A 13,089-nucleotide genomic window follows, 5' to 3' on the forward strand; every position below is an offset into this window, starting at 1 on the left:
TTCATCTCCAGCCTTTGGTCAGGGAAAAGGGGGTTAATACTGGTTAGCTAGTGTATTAGAGACAGAATAGCATGATGCACCTGGGGTTCATCCACTGAACATGTCAGACCTAGCACCTCTGAGCCTCCCAGGCCATGTGTGAGTTGGGCTATAATCACGACCATCTCTTAAATAAGGTCAGGTTTCTAAAGGGCCTGGCCCAGCGTTTGGGGGTGGAAGAAGCTTCCAGAGTGGAAGGATGAGCATGTTATTAGAAAGGAGCTTCAGGATTACAACAGCCCACATGCAGGTTGCCATGGTGAGATGGCAATTAGCAAGCTAGGCCCACACAACCTCCCCTGCCTCCCCAGGTGTTGAGACCCCAGAGACCTGGGCCACCCAGTTAAGCCATCTTGTGTACAGTGCTGCACCAAATACCAGGACAGGATGAAGCCAGATAAACAGCCCCGGCCTCGAAACCCCAAGAAAGATGGGCGAGTCCTCCAGGTGAGGAGTCCTTGGCATCCTGGCCTGCTTGTCAAGGTGGGGGAGGGGCTCAGAGGGAGTGTGGGGGTAATTCTTGTGTTTTCCCAAGATGGGGTTAGGCGGGTGTTCCCAGGTTCCGAGGCAAGGGGAGAAGGCAGTGAATGTTCTGATCTGGGGAAAGAGGTTGGAGTTCCCACGTAGGCCTTTGCTGAAGCAATCTTTGGGTTTGCCTGGATTTGTGTCTGGGGTCTGGCATGTCACCGTGTCACTTGGAGCAAGCAGATGACTTCACCTCTTGGGTTTTTCATCTCTCACCTAAAAGGTGGAGATACCAGCCTGGTCAACATGGTGAAACCCCCATCTCTACCAAAAAAGATAAAAATTAGCTGGGTGTGGTGGCATGCACTTGTTGTCCCAGCTACTCGGTGTGGCTCATGTGGGAGAATCTCTTGAACCCGGGAAATGGAGGTTGTTGCTGTGAGCTGAGATCGCACCACTGCATGCCAGCTTGGGCAACAGAGACCCTATCTCAACAACAACAAATAAAGTGGAAATAATAAATCCTACCTGCTTCATAGGGTGACTGAAGTTCAAAGGCCAGATCTAGGTAAAGTGCTTTGCCTGACACCTGGCAGGCAATAAACTCTCCACATATATGAGATGACATTATTGTAAAATGAGACCCATTAATTAATGCAGTGCTAATGACAATGAAGACTGGATGCAGGTAGTGATAGTAACATGCAATGCTTATCAGTAGTAGTAGCCTTAGGCCAGGCACAGCGGCTCACACCTTGCAATCCCAGCACTTTGGGAGGCTGAAGTAAGCAGAGTTCAGGATTTGAGACCAGCCTGGGCAGCATGGACAGGGTTTCACACCCCGTTTCTACAAAAAAATTAAAAAATTAGCCAGGTATGGTGGCGCGCCCCTGTAGTCCAGCTACTCGAGGTGGGAGGACCACTTGACCTCAGGAGGTGGAGGTTACAGTGAGCTGAGATTGTGCCTCTGCATTCCTGTCTGGGCAACAGTGAGACCCTGCCTCAAACAATAGTAATAGTCACACCTTTTTAAAAGGTAGAGTAATATTTCCCCAGATGTTGTCAGCAGCTAGGCTGACGGGTATCAACTGTAGCAACAGTGGCATCGGGTGTGGAACTTGTGCCCCTCACTGCCCCCCACATCCTGTTGGGATCCCAATGCTCCTTGCTAGGGTTCCCAACCTGTCTCCACTTCCCTGCTATTTTGTGACCTTGGGTGTGTTCCAGAGTCTCCTTGTGGCTTGTTTACCCAACTATAAAATAGGGATAATACCAACCTCACAGAACTGATGTGTGGATCAAACAATTCAGTATATGTGAGGCACATGGGAAGGGGACTGAGTAAATGCTGAGTAAATGACAGTGACAAATGACCCAAAAATGCTGTTTTATTACTGTTAGAGAATTCTGGCAACCCTGTGAGGCCTGATTACCATGATTGTAAGTAAGAGAACTGACTCCAAAGAGGTCTCATCACATACCCAAGGTCACCCAGCTAGTAGCAAAAGGAGTTGTGCATTGGAATCTGCTCTGGGAAGCCAGTCTACTTTTTCTCTTTGGTCTCACAGGCATCTTTGTTTTTGTTTGTTGTTTTGCTGGAGCTTGAAATTACCTGCTGCCCTTTGTAGCGTTTTGCCTTCCTTCCTAGCTTCCTTCTCTTCCTTTTATCCTGCCTACTTCCCCATTTCTTTTTTCTTTTGTGTAACTTTATTGATTTTTAAAAACTTTTAATTATGTCAGGCGCTGTGGCTCATGCCTGTAATCCCAGCACTTTGGGAGGCCGAGGCGGGCAGATCACGAGGTCAGGAGATCAAGACCATCCTGGCTAACACGGTGAAACCCCGTCTGTATTAAAAATACAGAAAATTAGCTGGGCGTGGTGGTGGGTGCCTATAGTCCCAGCTACTGGTGAGGCTGAGGCAGGAGAATGGCGTGAACCCAGGAGGCAGAGCTTGCAGTGAGCCAAGATCGCGCCACTGTACTCCAGCCTGGGTGACAGAGTGAGACGCTGTCTCAAAAAAAAAAAAAAAAAGCAACAACAAAAAACCAACTTTTAATTAAAAAATATTTAGGCCAGGTGTGGTGGCACACACCTGTAGTCCTGGCTACTTGGGAGGCTGAGGTGGGAGGATTGCTTGAGCTTATGAGTTTGAGGTTGCAGTGAGCTGTGTTCCTGCCATTGACTCCAGCCTGGGTGACAGAGCAAGACTCTGTCTCTAAAAAAATTACTAAAAATAGGTAATTTTGGACTTACGGAAAACTTGCAAGAATAGTAGAAAGAATTCCTAAATACTCATCACCCAAATTCCCCAGATATTAACATATTGCCACATTTCCTTTGTCATCTTCTCTATATATTAATACCATTTTTCTGATCTCGGCTCACTGCAACCTCTGCCTCCTCAGTTCAAGCGATTCTCCTGCCTCAGCCTCCCAGTTAGCTGGGATTACAGGTGACTGCCACCATGCCTGGCTAATTTTTCTATTTTTATTAGAGGCGGGGTTTCACCATGTTAGCCAGGCTGGTCTGGAACTACTGACCTCGGGTGATTTGCCTGCCTTGGCCTCCCAAAGTGCTGGGATTACAGGCGTGAGCCACCACGCCCAGCTAATGTTGTATTTTTAGTAGAGACGGGGTGTCTCCATGTTGGTCAGGCTGGTCTCAAACTCCTGACCTGAGGTGATCCGCCCACCTCAGCCTCCCAAAGTGCTAGGATTACAGGCGTGAGCCACTGTGCCCGGCCTGTTTTTATTTTTAAGGCTCCTAATTAATTGTGAAATATGCAAACAGAACAGTGCACATGCTGTTCTCTGCCTGGAACAGCCTTCTGCCCTTTCCAGGCTGGTCCTCCAGTTCTTGCCTCTTCCATGAAAATTTCCTTGCACCTATTCTGAGCAGAATTAGGAGCCCTTCTCTAATCTGAATCCTCCTTCCCTATGTATAGATATAATAATTGGGCCAGGTACAGTGGCTCATGCCTGTAATCCCAGCACTTTGGGAGGCTGAGGTGGGCAGATCACCTGAGGTCATGAGTACAAGACCAGCCTGGCCAACATGATGAAAACTCATCTCTACTAAAAATACAAAATTAGCCGGTTGTGGTGGCACATGCCTGTGATCCCAGCTACTTGGGAGGCAGAGGCAAGAGAATCACTTGAACCTGGAAGGCAGAGGTTGCAGTGAGCCAGGATTGCACCATTGCACTCCAGCCTGGGCAACAGGAGTGAAACTCCGTCTCAAAAAAAAAAGAAAAAAAAGAAGAAGAAGAAGAATTGGCTGGGCACTGTGGCTCACGCCTATAATCTCAGCACTTTGGGAGGCCGAGGTGGGCAGATCATTTGAAGTCAGGAGTTTGAGACTAGCCTGGCCAACAGGCTACTACTACCTGTCTCTACTGAAAATACAAAAATTAGCCAGGCATGGTGGTGCAGGTCTATAATCCCAGCTACTTGGGAGGCTGAAGCAAGAGAATTGCTTGAACTCAGGAGGCAGAGGTTGCAGTGAGCTGAGATCACACCATTGCACTCCAGCCCGGGCGACAGAGCGAGACTCTGTCTCAAAAAAAAAAAAAAAAACAAGAAGAATCTGTCTCACCACAAAGCACTCTGTATGATAATTTCTATTTATTTTTTTTTCTTTTAGACAGGGTCTTGCTCTGTTGCCTAGGCTGGAATGCAGTGTCGTGATCACAGGCTCACTGCAGCCTGGACCTCCCAGGATCCACTGATCCTCCCACCTGAGCCTCCAGAGTAGCTGGGACTGCAGGTGCCTGTCACCACGCTTGGCTAATTTTAACATTTTTTTTGCAGAGGTTGAATCTTGCCATGCTGTCTCTCCTTGGCCTCCCAAAGTGCTGGGATTAAAGGCATGAGCCACGACACCCAGCCTATAACTTCTTATTTTTGTAGTCTTCTCCTCCATGAGTTTGCGAGATTCTCAAAGCAACTGTGATCTCCCAACATCATTATTTAGTTCAATAAAGTTGTCATACATTTGCAAAACTCAGGCGTTGAAGTACAATTATTTTGTTTGCTTTGTTTTTGGAGAGTTATAATTTCTATCTATAATAACGAGATTGCTTCACATATTAAAACAGTTGTTTTAAGATACATATTACATCTCCAGAGCCATTTCTCTTACAGGATGGAGATTCTTTTTTCTTTTTACCCTCTGACCTTTTGCTGTCAAGGCTTAATCTGACCCAGATAACCCTGGCCAGCTTTTTCCTCAGTGAGGAGAGTGGATGCTAGCAGGTTACCTGGCCCGATGTCATTTTTTTTGGGAGCTGTCTTGGGAGGGTGGACGAGTTGTACTTTAGAGGGCCTTGCTCCTCTAAAATACAGAGTTACCTCCTGTAACTTCCTGTGTCTCTAGAATTAGGTCCAAACTTTCTAGACTGGCTTCCCCCCCTCCACCCCATCCCCGGAGACGGGGTTGCACTCTGTCGCCCAGGCTGGAGTGCAGTGGTGTGATCTCAGCTCACTGCAACCTCTGCCTCCCTGGTTCAAGCAATTCTCCTGCTTAGCCTACTGAGTAGCTGGGATTACAGGCGCATGCCACCATGCCCTGCTAATTTTTGTATTTTTAGTAGAGATGGGGTTTCACCATATTGGCCAGGCTGGTCTCGAACTCCTGACCTCAAGTGATCCACCTTGGCCTCCCAAAGTGTTGGGATTACAGAGCCATAGTGCCACTGTGCCCGGCCTAGAGGCTTTTCCTGATTGGGTTTTCTACACTGATCTCACCCCCTATACTAATGTCCTCACTTTAGACCAAAATGACCTGCAGGTAATGCTGATATCCATTAATTGACATAATTTAATAACTGACATTAGGCGAAAGGACTCAGAAATCGCATTTATTGAGCACATGCTATGTGCTGGGGCAGTCTGAGAACTTTATACATATCCCATTTAATTCTAACTTCCAGCAGAGTCAGAATTTGAACCCAGACATACTGGGTTTGCCATTTATTATTTAGCCTAATGAAAAGTTAATGTCGGGTGGGCGCAGTGGCTCACGCCTGTAATCCCAGCACTTTGGGAGGCTGAGGCGGGTGGATCATGAGGTCAGGAGCTCGAGACCATCCTGGCTAACATGGTGAAACACTGTCTCTACTAAAAAATAAAAAAAAACCTAGCTGGGTGTGGTGGTGGGTGCCTGTAGTCCCAGCTACTCGGGAGGCTGAGGCAGGAGAATGGCGTGAACCTGGGAGGCGGAGCTTGCAGTGAGCGGAGATCCGGCCACTGCACTCCAGCCTGGGCGACAGAGTGAGACTCCGTCTCAAAAAAAAAAAAAAAAAAAGAACAGTTAATGTCTTTGTGTATAAAACAGAGGTGGCTAGGCATGGTGGCTCATGCCTGTAATCCCAGCACTTTAGGAGGCCAAGGTGGGCAGATCACGAGGTCAGGAGTTCGAGACCAGCCTGGCCAACATGGTGAAACCCTGTCTCTACTAAAAATACAAAAATTAGCTGGGCATGGTGGCGTGTGCCTGGAATCCCAGCTACTCAGGAGGCTGAAGCAGGAGAATGGCTTAAACCCAGAAGGCGGAGGTTGCAGTGAGCTGAGATCACACAATTCCATTCCAGCCTGGGTGACAAGAGTGTCTCTGTCTCAAAAAAAAACAAAAAAAAAAAAAACAAAAAAAGAATATAAATAAAATACAGGTAACAGATGTTGCATCAAAGCACTTATAAATATCTTTAGTTGATTATCTATGCTTGATATCAGCTTACCATAATGTTCATATTACTACTGTTGCCATAATCATTTGTTACATGGCTCTTTATTGTTGCCTCTTTTTACTTCTTTTTTTTTTTTTTTGAGTCTCACTCTCTTGCCCAGGCTGGAGTGCAATGGTGCCATCTCGGCTCACTGCAACTTCTGCTTCCTGGGTTCAAGCAGTTCTGCCTGAGCCTCCCGAGTCGCTGGTCTGCCACCATGCCCAACTAATTTTTGTATTTTTAGTAGAGACGGGTTTTCACCATGTTGGCCAGGCTGGTATCGAACTCCTGACCTCGTGATCCTCCCGCCTCGGCCTTCCAAAGTGCTGGAATTACAGGTGTGAGCCACCGTGCCTGGCCTTTCTTGTCTTTTTTTTTGCTCAAACTCTTTTGCCAGAGTAACTCCTCATCTTTCATGGTAAGTGTCATTTCTGGGAAGCCTTTCCACACTACCTAGGAGAGGTCGTGTCTCTTGTGATGTGCTCTTGGAGCAGTACTCGTGACTGAAGTATTGAAATGCCTCTAGACCTGTTGATAAACAGCTCCTGCCCCAGCTTCCCTACGCATTCTTCCCTGAATGTCTTCCTGGGCTTCAGCAACTAACTGGGTGAGATTTGGTATAGAGGGACCTCTAGGCTCCTGCTCCACACAGTGGAAGTACCATGAGCCCACCACATAATGTCCCTGCTTAGCATTGAGCCTGATTTCTAATTTAGCAGGGATTTGCGTCATTAATTGTGTCCCCTTTACCTCCCCTGCCAGTCTGGAAACTTTAAGAGGTCAGAAGTTCTGTCTAGTTTTCGTTTTTATCTTTTAGAGATGGAGTTTCACTCTGTTTCCCAGGCTGGAGTGCAGTGGCGTGATCTTGGCTCACTGCAGCCTCGAAGTCCTGGGCTCAAGCGATCCTCCCGCCCCAGCCTTCCCAGTAACTGGAACTATAGGCACGCACTACCATGATCAGATTGTGTCTGTTTTTTTTATCAGGGCCTGATTGGTTAGAGAAAATATTTGTTGAATACTTGAATAAATGATACCCAGACAAAAAAAAATCAGCCTGAAATCGAGATCTACCTCTGACACTGGGCGAGTCAATTAGCCTCTTTGTTCCTCAGTTTTTTTCTGCTGTAAAGTGGTGCAGTTCCTCTTTTTTTCTTCTTTTTTTTTTAGACAAAGTCTCACTGCAACCTCCGCCTCCCAGGTTCAAGTGATTCTCCTGCCCCAGCCTCCCAGGTAGCTGGGGTTACAGGCGTCCACCACCATGCCCAGCTAAGCTTTGCATTTTTAGTAGAGATGGGATTTCACCATGTTGGCCAGGCTGGTCTCCAACTCCTGACCTCAGGTAATTCATCTGCCTTGGCTTCCCAAAGTGTTGAGATTACAGGCGTGAGCCACCACGCCTGGCCCAGTTCCTCCTTCAGCCAAGGCTCTCCTGAGAATGTAAGGGCCAGGCGTGGTAGCTCACGCCTGTTATCCCGGCACTTTGAGAGGCTGATGCGGGTGGATCTCTCGAGCCCAAGAGACCAGTCCAGCCTGGGCAACATGGCAAGACCCCATCTCTTAAAAAAAAAAAAAAAGGAATGGGCAAGAGAGAATGTATGTATAGGAACTGGGAAACAACCTGGAACAGGACTGAGAAGGCTCTTGCTTCTGCGGACTTCACAGAAGACAGACAGTAAAGGTACAAGATGCCTTCTTATGGTACTAAGAAAATATGCCACATGGTATTACAGATGTGGGGGGGCATCACAGAACGTTGACTTTTTTTGGGACAGAGTCTTGCTCTGTCGCCCAGGCTGGAGTGCAGTGGTACAGTCTCACCTCACTGCCACCTCCATCTCCCAGGTTCAAGCGATTCTCCTGCCTTAGCTTCCCAAGTAGCTGGGATTACAGGCGCGTGCCACCACGCCTGGCTAATTTTTGTATTTTTAGTAGAGATGGGATTTCACCATGTTGGCCACACTGGTCTCGAACTCCTGACCTCAGGTGATTCTCCCACCTGGGCCTCCCAAAGTGCTAGGATTAAAGGCGTGAGCCACCGCACCCGGCCCAGAACATTGACTTCTAAGACTTTCCCCAAAGTGTCTATCAGGTATCTTTATTATTCAATAACTCATTCCTACAGAAATTAATTGTAAGGCTGGGCGCGGTGGCTCACGCCTGTTATCCCAGCGCTTTGGGAGGCTAAGGCAGGAGGATCGCTTGAGGCCAAGAGTTCGAGACCACCCTGGGCACCACAGCGAGACCTCCATACATCTCTAAGAAAAAAAAATACATTGTAAAAGCAATTTTCTTTTTGGCTACTGCCATAGGGATTTTGTAACCGAAAGAGTCACACCGGACCGAGGCGGGATCTCATTGGCTGCGGCCGACCACGTGCCGCAGTCGCCCCGGCGGTCGGGACCCCGCTCCTCGGCTCCCGTTCCGTCGATCAGAGGCCAAGCTCCGCCCCCGGCGCGCGGCTGAGTCTCTCTCTATAAAAGGAGCCGGCGGAGGATGACGAGCCTTTACGTCGGCGCGTAACGGGAGGGGGGGTGCGTGTGAGGTCATCGCGCGGGCGGGCGGGCGGGGTCTGGCGGTTTGAACGAGACGAAGACGGAACCGGAGCCGGTTGCGGGTAGTGGACGCGGTTCTGCTGAGAGCCGGTGAGCCGGCCAGCGGGCCCGGGGGAGTGCGGCTGTGGGGGCGCCCGCGTGGGCCAAAGCCGGGCGTGCGCGGGCAGGCCCTACGGGCGGCGCCTGGCCAGTTCCACCCGGCGGTGCTGTGCGAGCCGGGTGGGGAAGGGCGGGGCCGTGACCCGGCGCGCGCGGGCTGGGCCTGGGGCGCGCTCTGCGCTGTGCTCAGGGGGGCGGGGTCTCGGGCCGGAAGTGGGGGCTGCTGCTCCGGGGTGTGGGGGTTCTGGGCCGCCGCTGAGGTGTGGTCCCTGCGCTGCCGCGGCTGGAGGTCCCGGGGTGGTTGGGCCCTGGGAAGGTGTGGGCGAGGTGGGCCGTCCTGGGAGCTCTTGGGACCCACATTGTAGGAGGCCGTGTCGCTTGAGGACCGGAAGATCGGGTGGTGGGTTCAGACCTGGGTTGGGTTCTGTGCGGTGTGACTTTGGACAGGTGCTTTAACCGCTCTGGATCTCAGCTTCCTCATCTGTAAAACGAGGACAGTAATACTATCCGCATTAAACTCTTAGCGCGATGTATGGCGGAAAGTAAGCCAGCTCTTGGACTCCCTGCTTTCTTCAGTGTGTGTTTATTGAGTCCCCACTAGGTGTTGGCCACCGTGCTAAATAAACCCTGGCTGTTTTCCCGGGAGCAAAGATTTGCTCTCCAGGAATCCACATTGTGATGAGCAGGAGGACAATATAACAGGATGGTATCAACAGTGCTAGTTCAGTCACTGCTTCACAGTTGTCCTAGGATGCTGCAGGGCAGAGCTTGACCTCTGCCCCAGTTTGGGGATGAGGATCCTGAGGCTCATTGAGGGAGGTTATGTTAGGCCGGGGATCCACTTCTCTGATGGCATGTCACTAACAGTAGTAATGATAATAGCGGCTCTTTGTTAGTTGGGCACTTGTTCTGTGTCAAGCACTATGTTAAGTGCTCCATGTGGCTTTGTGTCTTTTGATACTAACTGTCTTTAAGAGAGATTATTTTCTTCCTTTTTTTTTTTTTTTTTTTTTTTTTTTTGAGGCGGAGTTTTATTCTGTCGCCCAGGCCTGCAGTGGCGCCGTCTCGGCTCACTGCAACCTCCGCCTACCGGGTTCAAGCGATTCTGGTGTCTCAGCCTCCGGAGTAGTTGGGATTACGGGCGTGCGCCACCACGCCCGGCTAATTTTTGTATTTTTGGTAGAGACGAGGTTTCACCATGTTGGCCAGGCTGTTCTCGAACCCCTGACCTCAAGTGATCTGCCCGCTTCGGCCTCCAAAGTGTTGGGATTACAGGCGTGAGCCACCGCCCCCGGCAAGAGAGATTACTTTCATTTTACAAATGAGGGGTCTGAGACTCTGAGAGGTGGGGTGTCCTATGCAGCCCAGCAAGTGGCTGAACCCACGCCTGGAACTTAAGTGTCTAGGCTCTTAACGTCTTTATTACACTTTCTCCCTGAGGTCCAGAGCTACAGATCCAGATGTGCCCTTTGTGGTGGTGTGTCAAAGTGCCTAGCACAGTTTTAGGCACGTAGGGAAGCTTAGGACGTGATGCGCCTTTTGCTTAAGTGTTTTCTTTTCTTTTCTTTTTTTTTTTTTTTGAGACGGAGTCTCGCTCTGTCGCCCAGGCTAGAGTGCAGTGGCCGGATCTCAGCTCACTGCAAGCTCCGCCTCCTGGGTTCACGCCATTCTCCTGCCTCAGCCTCCTGAGTAGCTGGGACTCCAGGCGCCCGCCACCTCGGCCGGCTATTTTTTTTTTTTTTTTTTGTATTTTTTTAATGGAGACGGGGTTTCACCGTGTTAGCCAGGATGGTCTCGATCTCCTGACCTCGTGATCCGCCCGTCTCGGCCTCCCAAAGTGCTGGGATTACAGGCTTGAGCCACCGCGCCCGGCCTTAAGTGTTTTCATGTAGATTCTCATTTAATCCTCACCACCACTTTGTGCAGAGGTACTGTTTTACCCATTTTACAAGATGAGCCGTTTGTGATGCAGGAAGATTAAGTGACTTGCCCAGGGTCACATAGCTCCTTTCTGGTGGCACCTCCTTCCCCCTCTTTGCATAGGGCTCAGTGTGGTGCCTTGAAAGTAATAGAGTGCTGTAGAGCCAGCGTTGAATTCATACAGGTTTGGGATCTTGCTAGGAGAGCTGCTGAAGGAAGAGAGATCCCCGGGTAGGCTTGAGGGAGCTTTTTCATGGTGGTGGAAACCTGGATCAGGAAGCCTTGTAAGGGTGAGATTTGTGTGGTAGTCATGGGTCTTCCGTGGGTGCCAGTGATGGAATTGTGAAGGAAGGATGAGCTGGAGCTCTGTTTTGACTGTCAGGAGGAGCCAATTAATTGATTGAGTTGGTGGATGTTTATTGCACATCCACATGGTGCCTAATCCATGTATTTAGTGGTTGCAGCGTTTGTGGAGCACGTGGGACCAGGTATTAATGTACTGCTAATGAAAGTTTTAAATTATATGATGATGAAAGGCCATTAACGTTTTTTTGAGCCGGGGTGTGGTCAGGAGACAGACGTGGCTTTACCAGCTGCTTAGATTTTATGGCAGCATGAGGCACTCAGTACAGTATATATGGGAATGTTGCCTTAATAAATTACAAGTGCTCGGCTGGGACCATGTTTTTTTTTGTTTGAATGTCTGCTTGGTACCTGATTTTGCACACGGTATTTTGTTCATTCAGGGATTTTAAACAAGGGAGACTCTTGCTCTGATTTGTGATTCAGAACATTCTCTCTGGTTTGCTGTGTAAGAACAGATTGACACAGACACATTTGAAGACTGTTGCAGTGCATCTCCATGCGAGATAGTGCTGGCAGGTCTCAGGCGCACTGTTTTTGGCACTGGAGATAGGAGGATGAATGAGACAAGGTCCCTACCCTACATCTTGTTTGTTTAATGCCTCTGAAATTAGATGCCATGCCAAATATTTTATGTACCTTATCTAATTTAAACCCTTCTTTGACCCTTTTCAGATAGGTGGGTTTAACTTGTAAGGTAACTGAGGTACATTGAGTTTAACTTGCCTAAGATCACACAACTAGTGAGTGACTGCCTCACATTCAAACCCGTGTCCTCCTGGCTTGAAATCCTCAGCTATTTGCATCGAGTGGATTGCCTCCTGGCCCAAATCTGGTTCGAGAATTGTTCGGAAATAACGAGATAATGACAATTCATTGTGGCAATTCCTATCATAAAGGTTCGAATGAGTTGCTCTGGAAACATAGGGATTAATTTCCCAGTGGAGTCAGTAACTAAATTGTGTTGGTGTCTTGCATAACATGGTTTTATCAGCTGATTTGGGAAGTGTAAGACTGTTGATGATTTGCTTTCTGACAAGTTTATATAGATACATTTTTCTTTGACACTGTTCTGCCAACCTGAAAACAAGTAGTGAGTGCTTGCTATGTGTGAGACACTATGAAGTGCCTGGGGGATGAGAGGGGACGCAGACCTGGCAAGTTATTGACCTCTACAGACCTCAGTCACCCCATAAAAAGGGGACTGGATGGGTGGATTTGCCTCTTCTGGCTGTCACATTCTGTAGCTTGGTGATTCAGGAGGCTTGCAGCAGCTTAGTGCAGGAGACCGACATGGAATGACCAACTCTATACTAGTCACTAGGTGGAGGGAACGAAGTACCAGAAGAGAGCGAAGGGCTAGGATCTCAGGATTATTCCAAATTGCTCTGCATCTTTCCCCTGCCCCTCCCCACTGGTAATGTTGCTGTCTTATCAAATGAAGAAAATTGTAAGTGTCTAGGTCACTATGAAATCTCTGGTATTTTATTGTGTGTCCTCATGGTGACTGCCCAGGGATTTGATTTAGATCTGGATTAGCCTGCTTTTATCTCGAGTCTTCCCTCCCTACTGTCTGTTCTCTACTAGTAGTCAGTGTGATCTTTTTCAAACTGTAATGAGAGAAGATTCTACCCCACTTAAAACCTGAAAGTGCCTGAGTGTGGTGGCTCATGCCTGTAATCCCAGCACCATGGGAGGCTGAGGCGGAGGATCGCTTGAGCCTGGGCCACAAAATGAGACCTGGTCTCTACAAAAAAATTGAAAAATTAGCTGGGCTTGGTGGTGACCATCTGTAGTCCCAGCTACTTGGGAAGCTGAGTCAGGAGGATGGCTTGAGCCTGGGAAGTCAGGCCTGCAAGTGAGCCATGATTGTGCCATTGCACTCCAGCCTGGATGACAGAGTGACACCCTACCTCAAAACAAAC

The 13,089-nt window shown here is 48.9% G+C and overlaps 1 protein-coding gene across 1 annotated transcript in view; it reads left to right on the top strand.

Annotated features, from left to right (window-relative positions):
* The first annotated feature begins 8,732 nt into the window (after positions 1-8,732).
* The window catches only part of MAPRE1 (microtubule associated protein RP/EB family member 1), a 38,593-nt gene continuing 34,236 nt past the window's right edge, over positions 8,733-13,089 (top strand). The window contains exon 1 of the mRNA XM_017884098.1: positions 8,733-8,872. The gene's annotated coding sequence lies outside the window, so the exon portion shown is untranslated. The remainder of the gene's footprint in view (positions 8,873-13,089) is intronic.

Source organism: Rhinopithecus bieti, unplaced genomic scaffold (genome assembly GCF_001698545.2).
Source record: "Rhinopithecus bieti isolate Rb0 unplaced genomic scaffold, ASM169854v2 scaffold_14455, whole genome shotgun sequence".
Classification (NCBI taxonomy): domain Eukaryota; kingdom Metazoa; phylum Chordata; class Mammalia; order Primates; family Cercopithecidae; genus Rhinopithecus; species Rhinopithecus bieti.